The following is a 16,016-nucleotide window of genomic DNA, read 5'->3' on the forward strand; positions in this document are numbered from 1 at the left end:
TAGGTCAGGGTGAGCAATTTAAATTTAATGCGTTGGGCAATGGGGAGCCAGTGGAGGGAGAGGCAGAGGGGGGTGGCAGAGGTGGAGCGGCTGGTGAGGTGGATGAGTCTGGCCGCTGAGTTCAGGATGGTCTGAAGCGGGGAGAGCCTGCACTGGGGTAGGCCGGTGAGGAGGGAGTTGCAGTAGTCCAGGCGTGAGATAATCAGGGAGTGTACTAGTAGTTTAGTGGTGTCTGGGGTAAGGAAGGAGCGTATCTTGGCGATATTGCGGAGGTGGAGTCTGCATGTGTTTGTGAGAGATTTGATATGAGGTTGAAAGGAAAGGTTTGAGTCCAGAATGACGCCAAGGACTTTGGCTTGCTGGGCGGGATTGATGGTGGTGTTGTTGGTAGTGATGGAAAGGATGGGGGGGGGGCGCGGGCTGGGGGGAAGATGAGAAGCTCGGTTTTGGAGAGGTTGAGTTTGAGGAAATGGAGCGACATCCAGTCAGAGATGTCGTTTAGGAGGTGAGTGATGCGGGCGGAGAATGTGGGGGTGAGGTGAGGGGTGGATAGGTAGATTTGAGTATCATCGGCATAGAGGTGGTATCATTGCATTATTATCATTGCACGATGCACATATTTCACACTGTGCTATAAAGTTTTTTATGTGGTCATTCATTCCAGGCCAATAAACATATTCTCGTGCACGACGTAGACATCCTTCTACACCTAAGTGAGTCGAGTGCAATCTTTCTATAATGTCTCTTCTAAGTGATTGTGGTATGACAGCCCTTTCTCCTTTAAAGATGATTCCATGCTGCACAGAGAGTTCATCTCTTATGTGAAAAAATGGAGAAACCTCCATTGGAGCATGCTGCTTGTGTTTTGGCCATCCCTTCAAGATGACAGTCGATAGGATCTGTAGAGTTTTATCTTCCGCTGTGCAGGTCTGTATTTGTTTCAGTCTGTCTTTTGAGACAGACAGATATTCACACATATTGATGCTTTCAATGTCTTTTTCTTCTTCATTTGTGATGGGTAAGTAAGCTCTGCTTAGGGCATCTGCAATCAGTAAATCCTTCCCTGGACAGTAACAAATGTTAAAATCATATTTCTGAAGCCTTAACAGCATACGCTGCATTCTTTTTGGGGCATTCAGTAGTGGCTTCTTTGTAATACTTTCTAAAGGCTTGTGATCTGAATGCACCACCACTTGTCGACCGTAGGTGTACTGATGAAATTTCTCTAACCCAAATACTACTGCTAGTAGTTCCTTCTCGATTTGAGCATATCCTTGCTCTGTTAGAGTTAACGCTCTGCTTGCATATGTGATTGGCTGTTTATCCTGCATTAGTGTGGCTCCAAGGCCGGTTTCTGAGGCATCACATTGTACTACCACTGCTTGATCTGGATCAAAATATTTTAGCGTTGCTGCGTCTGCAATAGCATTTTTCACTGACTGAAAAGCAGTTTCATGGCTTTCTGTCCATTCCCAGAGTACGTCTTTGTGAGTTAGCTGTCTCAGTGGCTCACACATGTCTGATAAATGCTTGCAAAATTTGGAAAGATAATTCACCATGCCCAGGAATCGTTGTACTCCACGTATATCTGTAGGTGTCGGCATGTCCTGTATCGCCCTCACCTTCTCTGGATCGACTTTAACACCATTTGAGGTAAGAAGATGTCCAATATATGGTACTTCTGTCATTTTTAGTTTGAATTTTTCCAGGTTCAGTTTGATTTGTTTTTTTCTACATCTGTCTAAGAATTGTATCATCTTTTTATCGTGATCCTTTGTTGCGGATTCTAGATCATCACCTTCCCCAACTATTAGCATATCGTCTGCTATTATTTTTACTCCAGACAGTCCTTCCAAAGCTTGCATCAATTTTTGTTGGAACACTTCTGGAGCTGGGCTTACTCCCATTGGCATTCTAAGCCACTTATAGCGTCCAAATGGGGAAGAAAATGCTGTTAATAAACTTGATTCTTTATCCAGTTCCACGTGCCAGAACCCATTTTTCACATCACATACCGAAAATATTTTAGCCTTTGATAGATCTGGTAGAATATCTTCTATTGTTGGCATTGGATAGTGATTTCTTTTAAGGGCCTTGTTCAGTGGCTTAGGATCAATGCATATTCTTAACTTGCCTGATGATTTTTTCACTATCACCAAACTGCTTATCCAGTCTGTGCTCTCCTGTACTGGTGTTATCATACCTCTGCTGTGCAAATCCTGCAGTTCCTCTTTAAGCGGTTGCATTAAGGCTACAGGTACTCTTCTTGTAGGCAGTCTGGTAGGCTGTATTGTGTGGTCAATTTCTAGTTTGTACTTACCTTCCAGGCACCCATCACCTTCAAATAAATCAGCATACTCTGTTTTTATGTGGTGAAAATCCAAAATGTATTCTGCCTTTTGTGTAGGATTTGGAGTATTGTCAGAAACTTCCAGAGCCATGATGTTATGGGACTGCACCTTTATTAAGTCCATAGCCTGAACTGCTTTAACTCCCAGCAAAGGAATGTGATCGTCCTCCTGCAACACAGTAAACTCCACTCTGTAGCTCTTTCTGTTACGTGGATTTCTTAATTTTAGCTTGCATGTTCCCATTGGTTTCAGAACACTTTTGTTGTACATGACCAGTACCTTATCAGTGGGCTCAATGGGAACCTGTTTGTTAAGCAGAGTAAATGGAATGACATTGCAGCTTGCTCCACAATCCAGCTGAAATCTTATGGGCTGTTCATCCATCATAAATATGGCAAAGAGCTGCTTTGCATCATTGGCTACTGGCTGTTTGACTACATTGACGTTCTCTGTTGCAGACTGCAGCTGCAGCCATGTGATGCCCTCTGTGCTGTCCTCGTCTGTGTCCTGGGTCACTGTGTGGACTTGTCTGTACTGTTTGCTGGTTTTGAATCTGCACACAGCTGAAAAGTGGTTCATCTTGCCACAAGTCCTGCAGGACTCCCCATACGCTGGACATTTCTCTTTGTCTCTTTCATGACTCTTGCCACAGTATTTACACTGGACTGAGCTCACAGGGAGCCTGGACCTTGCTCTGCCTTTCACAGATACTGCATGTACTGAGGCATCACTGGTGCCCTCCATCATCTTCAGCCTGTCTTTAGTCAGCTCTGCAGCCCTGCAGATTTGTATACATTTCTCCAAAGCCAGCTCTTCCTCCCTCAGTAATCTTTCTCTGAGGTGAGAGTCTCTGATGCCACACACTATCCTGTCTCGGATAAGGGAGTCCCTGATGTCCCCAAATCCACAGGTTGCAGCCAGTCTCCTCAGCTCTGTCACATATCTGTCCACACTGTCCCCAATCTCCTGATTCCTTGAGAAGAACTTGTATCTCTCCACCGTCTCATTCTTTTTGGGGTCACAGTGCTTATCAAATGCTTGCAGTATGTCTGTCAGTGCCATGCTGTCTGTGAGCAGGGTCTCGGCTAGTTCTCTGCCTTTTTCCCCAATCAAGTAATAAAACAGCTTTACTTCCCTCTGCTCATCTCTGGGTGCCACTGTCAGGTCCACATACAGAGTAAACTCTTCCTTCCAGTGTCTCCATGTCTGTGAGAGATTGGAAGAAGTGACATCCAGTCTCTGAGGGGGTTTCAGGCCACTCTCCATAGTGCAGTCTGATAGGGACTCTGTACTTACAGTTGCTGATTCTCTGTACAGTTCTAGTGTCACACAATCTGTATTTGTAGACAGAAGACTTGCTATTCAGAGGTTCAGTGCCCAGCTGCCACCATGTTCTGTTAGTCGATCCTGCTCAGATGCTCACACACTGTAGTTAACAGGAGACATTTTATTAGGTGCTTCTAGCTGCCATTATACATGTGTCTGCCCCAGAACTACAACCAAAGAGAGGCAATAACACAGTTGTACCAGTATCTAAGTAGTGAGACCCCTAGAGGCCATACACAGCATATAACATATTGCTACAAGGTCTATGAACTCAATTCCCATGGAAGAATCCCCATACAAGCATGTACATGTGCCCCGTGTGGTGGATGAGAACGTCCAGGTCTATGAACTCAATTGCCATCGAAGAATCCCCATACAAGCATGTACATGTGCCCCGTGTGATGGATGAGAACGTCCAGGTCTATGAACTCAATTGCCATCGAAGAATCCCCATACAAGCATGTACATGTGCCCCATGTGATGGATGAGAACGCCCAGGTCTATGAACTCAATTGCCATCGAAGAATCCCCATACAAGCATGAACATGTGCCCTATGTGATGGACGAGAACGCCCAGGTCTATGAACTCAATTCCCATCGAAGTATCCCCATACAAGCATGTACATGTGCCCCGTGCAGGGGCGGACTGACCATTTAGAAACTCGGGCACTGCCCGAGGGCCCAGGGTCAGTAAGGGGCCCCATGAGATGCCCCTGGTACCTTTTTCATAGGCTTTTTTGAGTTTGGGCAAGGACACAGGGGCCCCATGATCACCTATTGCCCGGGGGCCCCATGAGTTGTCAGTCCGCCCCTGGCCCCGTGTGATGGATGAGAACGTCCACGTCTATGAACTCAATTCCCATGGAAGAATCCCCATACAAGCATGTACATGTGCCCCGTGTGATGGATGAGAACGTCCAGGTCTATGAACTCAATTCCCATGGAAGAATCCCCATACAAGCATGTGCATGTGCCCCATGTGATGGATGAGAACGTCCAGGCCTATGAACTCAATTCCCATGGAAGAATCCCCATACAAGCATGTGCATGTGCCCCATGTGATGGATGAGAACGTCCAGGCCTATGAACTCAATTCCCATGGAAGAATCCCCATACAAGCATGTGCATGTGCCCCATGTGATGGATGAGAACGTCCAGGTCTATGAACTCAATTCCCATGGAAGAATCCCCATACAAGCATGTGCATGTGCCCCATGTGATGGATGAGAACGTCCAGGCCTATGAACTCAATTCCCATGGAAGAATCCCCATACAAGCATGTACATGTGCCCCATGTGATGGATGAGAACGTCCAGGCCTATGAACTCAATTCCCATCGAAGAATCCCCATACAAGCATGTGCATGTGCCCCATGTGATGGATGAGAACGTCCAGGCCTAAGAACTCAATTCCCATGGAAGAATCCCCATACAAGCATGTACATGTGCCCCATGTGATCAGGAGCATATACAGTGACTAATGAAGTTTTGTTCATTTATTTTAATATTATAATATTCATTTAATTTTAGTGAACGTGACTTATGAAGATCAGGAACAGTGAGGTAGGAAGTCTAAAGCTGGTCAGTTCAGCATGTGCCAGGTACACGACCGCCCTATCCGCACCGCTGATCGCTGCCCGGGGTGTCAATCACCGGGGCCCGGCTGGTGATTACCTGCCGATGCCTGGTGATTACCGGCAATCACCAACTGTTGGTAAACAATGCAGCCCTCCTCCCTGTGAGTTTGGGCACACTGCTCGGGGTGGCTGAGCACAGCCATCCCGATCAGTGTACTTACAGTGAAGCACACACCCCCGCCCCCTAGTAAAACACTCCCATCACACGGTTAACCCTTTTTTTTTTTAGATTTCTAAAAAAAAAGAATATATGCCAATGCCCATTGAAGTTATAGGAGATATTTGCATTCACTGTGTTAGCATTAAAAGTGATTTTAAAAAAATGAAAGGGACAGTGTAAAAAGCGTTGCCTATGGATATTAAAAATGTATGCAGTTTGTCGCCATTGCAGGGGGCATGCGCAGTTTTAAAGCATGTCATGTTTTGTATCTATTTACTCTGCATATCATATTGGCCAATATATTGTGTTTTTGTGCATTAAAAGTAAAAAAAAGTGTATTTTATTCAAAACATTTGCTTTTGAAAAATCGCTGCACGAGTACTATGTGACATAAAAAATTGCAGCACCCACCATTTTATTCACTAGGGTGTCTGCTTTAAAAAATATAATGTTTGGGGGTTCAAAGTAATTTCCTAGCAAAAAATACAGATTTTTTTCATGTGAACAAACAGTGTCAGAAAAGGCTTGGTCTTCAGGTGGTTAGAAGAGTGAGTGACGTGTGGCATAAACTTCTAATGCTGGGCATAAAATGCCCCCACCCCCCAAAACAAGCCCTTTTTCAAAAGTAGACGCCCCAAACTATTTGCTGAGAGGCATGTTGAATCAATAGAAGAGTTTATTTTTTTATCACAGGTTTTTTGAAAAAAAAAAATTTTAACAAAAAATTGTCACGTAATGGTTTATTGCTCACACATGCCATGGGTATATGTGGAATTACTGCCCAAAATACATTCTGCTACTTCTCCCGAGTATGGGGGTACCACATATGAGAGACCTTTTAGCAGTCTAGCCAAGCACAGGACCCAGTAAGCAACTTCATGCTTTTAAAGGGCTTTATTTCCTCATTACACTTCCAGACTACCTATCACAGTTTTGGAGGACCTGAAATGCCAGGATAGCACCTAACCCCCCCAAATGACCACTTTTTGGAAAGTAGACACCCTAAGGAATTTGATAAGAAGCATGGTGAGCAGGGGCAGACTGACAACTCATGGGGCCCCCAGGCAATAGGGGATCATGGGGCCCCTGTGTCCTCGCCCACACCCAAAAAAGCCTATGAAAAAGTCAATGAAAGGTATTAGGGGCATCTCATGGGGCTCCCTACTGACCCCGGGCCCTCAGGCAGTGCCCGAGTGCTTGAATGGTCAGTCCGCCCCTGATAGTGAGTATTTTGCAGATCTCATTTGTTGCCACAAGTTTTTGGAAAACGAAGAAGGAAAACAAAAACATATTTTTTCTTTTTTTTTTTTTATATTTCAAAACCTTGTGATAAAAAATATTCATCATGCATCTTTTTAAATTCCTTGGGGTGTCTACTTTCCAAAAAGGGGTCATTTAGAGGGGCGGGGGGGGGGGGGGTTTGGTGCTATCCTGGCATTTCCGTGCCTCTGAAACTGTGATAGGTAGTGAGGAAGTGAAATGAGGAAGGTACGCAACTTCAGGCTTTCAAAGTGGTCATTGGATTTCAGGCTCCTGTATGTGGCTAGGCTCCCAAAAAGTCTCACACATGTGGTACCCCCATACTCAGTAGAAGTAGCAGAATGTATTTTGGGGTGTAATTCCACATATACCCATGGACTGTGCGAGAAATAAATCATTTAAATGACAACTCAAAAACTCAAGTTTTTAATGTGACTTTACATAGCTAACGTTACCAGCGTTATCAAAACGCCCCATGTGCATGAGGGCTAAAGAAGAAAACTAATGCAGCCATCACATCTAGGAAATGGTAAACTGCAATGTAATAAATGGCTGTATACCCAAAGAAAAAAATATTTTGGACTTTACCGGAATTGAAGGGGAACACAGTAAAGTCCAAAATAATTTTTTATTTGGGTATATATAATTATCATGGACTGACCATTTGGAAACTCGGGCACTGCCCGAGGGCCCAGGGTCAGCAGGGGGCCCCATAAGATGCCCCTGGTACCTTTTTCATAGGCTTTTTTGAGTTTGGGCAAGGACACAGGGGCCCCATGATCCCCTATTGCCCGGGGGCCCCATGAGTTGTCAGTCCGCCCCTGATCATGGATGTGGCATATGAGTGGTTTATATTTCTTAGTAATAAATGGTTGCTTTTGGGTTTAGTACTGCTTGATGGCATAATCTTGGGGATTACTGTAAACTTTGTAAGACCCCTTTCAAACTAACAGTCTGATTGGGTCCGCATGTCCATTTTTCAGGCAGACCCGATCTGACCCTCCATTCTCTTCTATGGCGCGGCAGATGTAAATGTATTGGATCCGTTTATAGCCACCTACATCCATTCTGATCTGATCAAAAAATGGAAGGGGATCTGCTCCCCTTCCATCTTGTGGATGGGATCGCAAGGCAGTCAGGTCTAAACGAACAGCCGTTCCATTTCCATCTGACTGCCATAGAGCAGAGCAGGCTGTGTACAGTATGTGTCCACTCTGCTGAAACTGAGCGGACCAGGGGCGGACTGACAACTCATGGGGCCCCCGGACAATAGGGGATCATGGGGCCCCTGTGTCCTCACCCACACTCAAACCAAAACCCAAAAAAGCCTATGAAAGGTACCAGGAACATCTCATGGGGCCCCCTACTGACCCTGGGCCCTCGGGCACTGCCCGAGTTCCCAAATGGTCAGTCCGCCCCTGGAGCGGACATGGACCTGTCATTCGCCTGCTCTTCTGTGCTCAGCTGGCGATCAGCGGACAGATCCTCTGCTGAACAAACCGTAGATAAGCAGAGTCCTTCTGTGTGAAAGGGGCTTAAGAGGTAATACCACCTGGAAGAGTTACACTGTATCATTACATAGAATGCATACTTTGAACATGGAAAAATATATGATTCTAGACCCGCTAAAACCTTTAACCTCCATAGAAAGGATTATGGAAATCAAGCTGGTGTCTGACACATGTCATTAAAAATACTACACACTCTCTATAAAACTGAATGAATATGGTGTGAAATTCTGTTTGTTTCGCTAGACTAATACCCTTATCTATGTCAACAGAACAAGCTCAGTGAATCCCCCTTGCACATCAATTTGCGAGTGTAAAATTTGTCATACACCTCTCCGCGATGACCTTGAATAAATGAATACTTATTAATTAGGTCACCTATAAGATGCCACATACATTATTCATTCATGTGAATCCTCCAGAGTCCACTTTTCATACATGTCCCCAGAACTCACAAAGAGCTGGAAGAGCTTAGAGATTCCCATGTCAAGCTTTGGGATCGTTCTTTAGCGTTGGAGCTGTCATTGAACAATGAGGAGCTTTAGAAGCCGTTCCCAAAATGTGATCTGATTTACGACATGACTGACTTTTTAAAGCTGCACTTCAAACATCAGAATTTCAGTGGTAGACGGCTTTTAAAAATAAAATCAGTGTTGCGTTAGAAATGCAGGGAAAAAGGACACCAAAGCCAGATAATGGTTACAGATACTTGATTGATGAATCCATTGAAGGCTAAGCCCACCTTTTGTGAAAAGTTTATAAATTCAACCACAGTAATAAAAAAAAAAAGTGTTTATTAAATTTTTCCCTTCAAGCCTGCAAAGCATTGCAACCATGACTAGTGTACTGAGAGTGCAAAGCCCAGGTGGTCAGTCTTCTGCAAACTCTTCTTCAGGCTGAGGTCCACACCAAGATATGGACCTTCAGTTATGGGAGAGGAAGAAGGATGGCTGGACTACAAATATGATTTAAGTTACTACACTACAAAGTCCAGCTTTCCTCTTCCTGCTTAGATGCTCAACTGTAAGTCTTCCCCAAGAAGCCTCCCTACACAACTTTGACCAGCACTTGAGAATGAGTAGGGAGGGTAATGCAAAACATTTAACAGCTCAAATCAACAACAACCAAATAAAACACACCAATAAATAACATGAGTATTGGTTATGAGAAGGGGTCTTTGGTGTCCACTAGAGAAGGCGGCTTAACAAAAATGTCCACAGCTGCACCCCCACTAGCTGGAGAACAACTACAGAATTGACCATTTCCACTTGGAGCCTCAAACAACTGACACCAACAGGGGTGCACCATACCAAAAGACAGACCTCCCACTTTATAACCATCTCACCTTTTCACAGACTCCTAAAGACCCCATAACTCGCCAACCAATCACATGAAAATCGAAATCTGTTGTCAACAGTGAAAACCTTCTAGAATAAACTCTCAGCAGTTTCTACAGCTCCCATCCCTGCAGCTCCTACTTACCAACTGACTCACAACCGCTAGTTAGGTAAGGGCCAATGCTCCTACACTAAAATGTAACTCTATAATAGGGACTATTCCTCACCCCAGTCATGTAGTCCCTCTACTTTCTTTCCTTGGGGTCAGTCTTCAAGTCATAAACAGGAACCTTAGGTGCCATGCTCATTCTTACATTGGCCTAAAGCTAAGCTCCAATCAAGAATAAATACACTCATCGGCCACTTTATTAGGTACACCTTGCTAGTCCCGGGTTGGACCCCCTTTTGCCTTCAGAGCTGCCTTAATTCTTCGTGGCATAGATTTAACAAGGTGTTGGAAACATTCCTCAGAGATTTTGGTCCATATTGATATGATTTACTGTTGCCTATCATCTAAAACCAGTCTGCCCATTCTCCCCTGACCTCTGAATACAAGGAATTTTCGTCCACACAACTGCCGCTCACTGGATATTTTCTCTTTTTCGGACCATTCTCTGTAAACCCTAGAGATGGTTGTTCGTGAAAATCCCAGTAGATCAGCAGTTTTTTAAATACTCAGACCAACCTGTCTAGTACCAACAACCATGCCACGTTCAAAGGTTTGAACTTCAGCAAGTCATCACCATATCTAGATGCCTAAATACATTGAGTGACACTGTACTACTTGTGGGGGGTGATGAAGATTTTTTTTTTTACACTGATTGCTTTTACACCCATAAAGGCTGTAAAAGCAATCATTTCTCCTTCTCTTTGGATGCATTCCTGCAGCCATTGAGAAATACTGTGTAAGCTGTGATTGGTCACAGCTTGTTGCATGGTGCAAGGCTGTTGTGAATAGTCTTGCATGTGATCTCTGTGATCATTCACAGATTTCACAAGTAGTAAGCAATGATGTCAGAAGTGACATCTTGCTTACGCCTATTCATGTGATCACTGATTGGCCAATCAGTGATCACATGATTGGGACCTCACACAGAGGTCCCGTACAGCAATCGGTGCTCCACTGAGTCCGGAGTACACTGCCGCAACCCGCCCCTCGACAGCCAAGTGGTTAAGTTGTTTTCTCTTGCCAGAAGTAAAAGGCAATCAGGGAAGAAAACAAACACCCTGTGTGCATGAGGCCTTAACCCCTTCGTGCCGAAGTCACACAAATATGCAGCCTCACAGAACTGGGCTTTTTTCCGCGGGGCTGCATATTTCCATACCTGTCTTTCTGCTGGAAGTGCGCCGGAGGGGGGGGGGGTCTGTTTTCTCCTCTGTAGGTGGCGCTCGACCTGAGTGGTACTGCAGCCAGGAGGGAAAGTCCAGGAGAAACACAGTTTATGGTTTCCTAGGTTAATGGAGCAGCGTTCCAGTTGGATACACTGTGGTCATGTGACTCTTGGTGGCCATCTTGGGTCAGCAAGGTCTTTATGAGACCCTGCCTCTGGGCTATTGTAGAGAGAGAAAGACCCAGCTTTCTAGCAAAAGTAAACTAGTGGTAGGGGGAGGTTCCAGATGAGGAGGAACAGGCTAGGGACTTGCTAACCTGGACAGAAGCCTACTCTCTTGGGTCCAGACTGGCCAGGCCGCATGTCACCCTCTGAAACAGACACTGTCGGCAACTCTCCTCAGCCACATCTGACTGCATTGAACTGCGAGTTATTTCCCTAGCGGTGCTCTCCTGCCAGGGTGTATGTAACATTGGCATTTTACTTAATACAAGTTACAAGTTTTTACTGCAACTGGACTCCATGTATTTACTGCCTGCACCATGCTGCGCCTTCCCACAAGCGGGGACCTAGTTTTGATAGATTCCTGTTCCCACTTCCACTCAGATCAAGCCCCCTCCAACCCCCTTTGCCTGCAACCTTCTGGGCCACATCACGGGTCACAGGAAGCTGTGGGTCCATTCACAAAACACAGCACAACTCGCACATGCGCAGTGGGAAGCCGTAATGAGTCACAGCCGCTTCCCACACTGCATATAGTGCCGGAGAACCGAAGATTGGAAAAGAACCATCCCAGGTGAGGACAGCGCTGGATCCCTGGACAGGTAAGTGTCCAGTATTTGTAGCGGCTGACTTTTAATTTTTTTTGGAAGGACTGAAGATCCTCTTTAAGTAAAAAATATACTATGGGATTTGGAATCCTATAGTGATACTGTCAATTGGCCAAAAAAACTTAACAGAAATTCAATTTAATGGATGACTTTTAAGGTTTACATTTCTGGCAGCCTGTGTCTCTTCCCGTCCCTCCATTTCAGTGCTACAACGTCTGTCAAAATTGTATTAAAAATTGTTTGACTGCCTCTTACCTGCCCAGTAAGTAGACTAATACCATCCATATCTGGTCAATATCACACTCCTTATACCGAACACAAACTTTGAGAAACAAAAAAACATTTTGGCCCTTTAAATTGGAGACAGATTGAAGAAGGCAGAACATAGGGTGCTCATTATTCAAAACTAAATGCATTCATTTATTATGTGATGACTTTTCTATGCAAAAAAGCATTTGTGAAATCTATTATATGACTTTTGTTAAGCTTTTTATTGTTATTCTTTGGGAGTATGTCTTATTATAAAGAGCTCGGTACTTTGCGCAGCGTAACAGTTGAAAAATGTGGCATTATCTAGACGGAATGGGGGTAGAATTAGTCAGCCTCAGCCTCCCAGCAGGGAACAATACTCAATATGACTTTCTTTTAAGTTGAATTATACCAGAAACAACTCTGTTGATGGAAAAAAAATGAGTAATTATTTCAAAGTTTCTGTACTTTACAAAAATAACGTTTTTGCATTTCTTTCCTTTTTCACTGATTTCATCATAATGAAGGTTTACATGAGGTTGCATGGAGCCTGTGTTGAACTACAAAGGATGTAATGTAGTCATGGGGGGGAGCTGTCCATATATGAGAGAGCCCCAGCCGTTTATTTGGTATCCCTGATACCACAGAGTAATGTATTTGGGTCAGCTGCTTAGGCCCCAGGTGGACTCCACCAAGCAGATCTGCCTGCTCAGCGAGGGTTCTGGCCGCCAATCCCCGCTGAGCAGATGGATGACAGGTCTGTGTCCGCTCCGCTTATACAGACCGCCTGTCCATTTACATCTAACTGTCATCCGATCTGATTTGCTAGACCAGGGGTCTCCAAATGTTTCATTCAAAGGGCAGTTTACTGTAGTTCAGATTTTAGGGGGACCAGATTGTGATCAGTAGGGGTAGAAAATGTCCCGAGCCCAGCATCAGTGAAAATAAACATGGCCCCAGGGTTGGTGGTCATTAAAAGGAAGAGTATTGCCCCATCATTGGTATTAGTGGAAGGAATAATAACCCATCATTGGTATCAGTGGAAGAAATAGTGCACCATTGTTGGTGTCAGTGAAAGGAATAGTGCCTCATATCATTGGAAGGATTAGTGCCCCATCATTGGTATCAGTAGAAGAAATAGTGCACCATTGTTGGTGTCAGTGGGAGGAATAGTGCCTTGTGTCATTCAGAGGAATAGTGCCCCAAGGGACGGTTAAAGGCTGGCAAAGAGCTGCATCTGGTCCCTGGGCCACAGTTTGGAGACCTCTGTGCTAGATGGATGGGGAACAGATCCCCCATCCATCTGTTTTTAGCGGATCAGATCAGATGCAGGTGGGTGTAAGTGGAGACATGTTTATTTACATGCACCTCTCCATAGAGAACAATGGAGGGTCCAATTAGGTCTGCCAGAAAAACGGACAGATGGACCCAATTGGTCCACAAGTGTGAAAGGGGCCTTAGGTTGTGCAAACGCTGTGTGAGCCCTGAGCACTAGTCTCTGTGTACTGGTGGAGCACATGTCCTGGCAAACTGGGGGGGGGGTCCTAATTTGTGAGAAAAGCAAGGGGTCATCAAACTGTTGAATTTTAGATACAACAATGAGTACGTCCACTTAAAATGGTTGTAAACCTCTGAAAAGAAAAAAGAACAAAGCTTATTCCTCTATAGTGTGCAATTGCCTCAATCTAAGGCACCTAGTGTGATTTCTAGCTGTATTCTCCTTCCTCTGTGTAGCGCCCTCTAGGTAGATAGGGTTTTTTTTTTTGTGAGAGGCATGTTAGAAGCCTGGGATGAGTCAGCCTGGGAGTGAGGTTACCTCAGGTCACACTGGGAGGCTCTACAGATCAGGGCTTTTGGAGCCCTCCCACCCTATTAGAAACTAGAGCAACTTTCTAGCAGAGGGGCGGAGGAGGGGAGGAGATCTACATTTGCATGTTTAAGGGAACTTTGCCAATCCCCAGACAGGAGGCTAAGAGCAACCCTTAAATCTGAGAGTCTGTGCAGCAGAGTAATGCTGGTTTTCAGGTAGAAGATGGACTAACAAAGGTGCTGTAGCATTGATCAAGGGAGGGGACCCTAGGGAGGGAGGCCTGCCTACAGGCCGGAGAAGACAGAAGGATCTCCAATGCCCTACAGTCTCCTAGGGAAAAGCCTGTCAGTAGGGAAGGAGCCAGCCCAGCGTAAGGCCTGAAAGCAGCTGAAACACATTAAGCTACAGGATAGGATGGTCTGAGTACTTCTGCACCCCTTGGGCCACAGAAGGGAGAGGGCAGTTAGGTGCAATACCCAACTAGTCCTCATCTGGGACTACGTCACAGTGGATTCTGGAATCCCTTGCCCAGGGATACCCTTAGGACAGCTGGGTGGATGAGGAGAGTTTCATCTGGGGTCTGAGGAGGTTCACCAAAGGGGACTCGGTGCTCCTTAAAGAGACTGTTGCAGGTTTGTGATCCACATTTTGTACAGTTTGCTAAGAAGTTGTCTTCATGTTTTGCAGTTCCTTGGCCATCCCATATACCCCTAGACCCCATCCAAGTCGTTAACCCCTAATAAAAACAACAAAACCAAATTCAAGGTTCTTTTACTGACTCTTGCAGAAAGTATGGAAAAATGCGTATTGCCTGGCTGTGCAGAGCTTAAGGGGGACCCAAAAAATCTAGCGGCCCTCAAGAGGGTATTGCTACCCTACCGACACCGGGGAATTCCAGGAAATGGCCCTGCCCTCCATCCAGCACCCAGTAGGTAAATGACCGTCTTGGCTGTGCATGTTTCCCTATGAGACTGTGCAGATTGAGACGTGTCCTTTCCTTCTGCTCAGTTCTCACATATACATGGCTCTGTGCTGTGCAAAGTGTGACATTAGATCCACACCCCCTCCCTTCTGGAGCTAAGGAATGCTGTCTAAAGTATGTACTTTAAATGGCTGTAGAGGAGAGAGGGCTTCAGATAAACTGTACGACTTATGTAGGAGGATTTCTTTCATCCCTGTATCACCTGAGTCCAGTCACTTCACTGGATTTACAGTATGTAAGGGTGTACAACCACTTTAAAGCCCAAGTTCAGTCTGCTGTTAATGTACCCATGTAGTGGGGTCCCCCCTTCACACCACTCATTTGGCTTAGGGGTGAAAGGTACACATATTTGCTTTATTCCTCAGTCCCCCAACTGTTGATGTTCTCCTCCGCTGCCTGATGCTATGCAATGTGGGTGGACCCCCATCATCTTCCCATACAATGCAGGACTGCTGGTCCTGCATTGTACATAATGGTGTCAGAGACCTGTGATCATCCAGGCAGTGGGGAAAGCAGTTTTGGGGGACTGGTTATACGGAAAGGAAGATGCCTATAAAGTATTTCCTATATCACCTATCCAAACAAACATTTATCCACTGTGAAAAGAGAAAACCTGCGCTACACCCAACAGATAATAAAAGTGACAAGATATAATATAATATAAATAACAATAAATGAATGAAGTGAACTGCTGCTACTCTCTTCCTGAATACCAGAAAAAACAAAAAATAAACGAGTACGCTAAACTAATCTGACACAATAACTAAACACAATATGCCGAAAATGGACCATGTATAAAAATGTGCATATGCAAATATTACACCTAAAGTGCTAGAAAGTTCATGTACATAATATAAATCATCAAAAAGTCCCAAATCCAATGTGAAAGTGCTGCATGCTGAAAAAATCCTCTAACCGAGTGCTATGGTGTCCACAAGTGCAAGCCACAACAGACAAATCAGCCTCTTACCAGACACATTGATCTCCAATCAAGAGATCAAACGAACAGATTGGGGTTTATTTACTAAAGCTGGAGAGTCCAAAATCAGACTCCCTTCTGCATAGAAACCAATCAGCTTCCAGGGTTCATTGCCAAAGCTTCATTGAACAAGCTGAGGTTAGAAGCTGATTGGTTAATATGCAGAAGGGAGTCTGATTTTGGACTCTCCAGCTTTAGTAAATAAACCCCATGGTGTCCAGATAGTCCATGCTAGCAATATCCAGGGAGATGGATGG

Source organism: Staurois parvus, unplaced genomic scaffold (assembly GCF_062004578.1).
Source record: "Staurois parvus isolate SC_StPar_1 unplaced genomic scaffold, SC_StPar_1.0 ptg000552l, whole genome shotgun sequence".
NCBI classification, from domain to species: Eukaryota; Metazoa; Chordata; class Amphibia; order Anura; family Ranidae; genus Staurois; species Staurois parvus.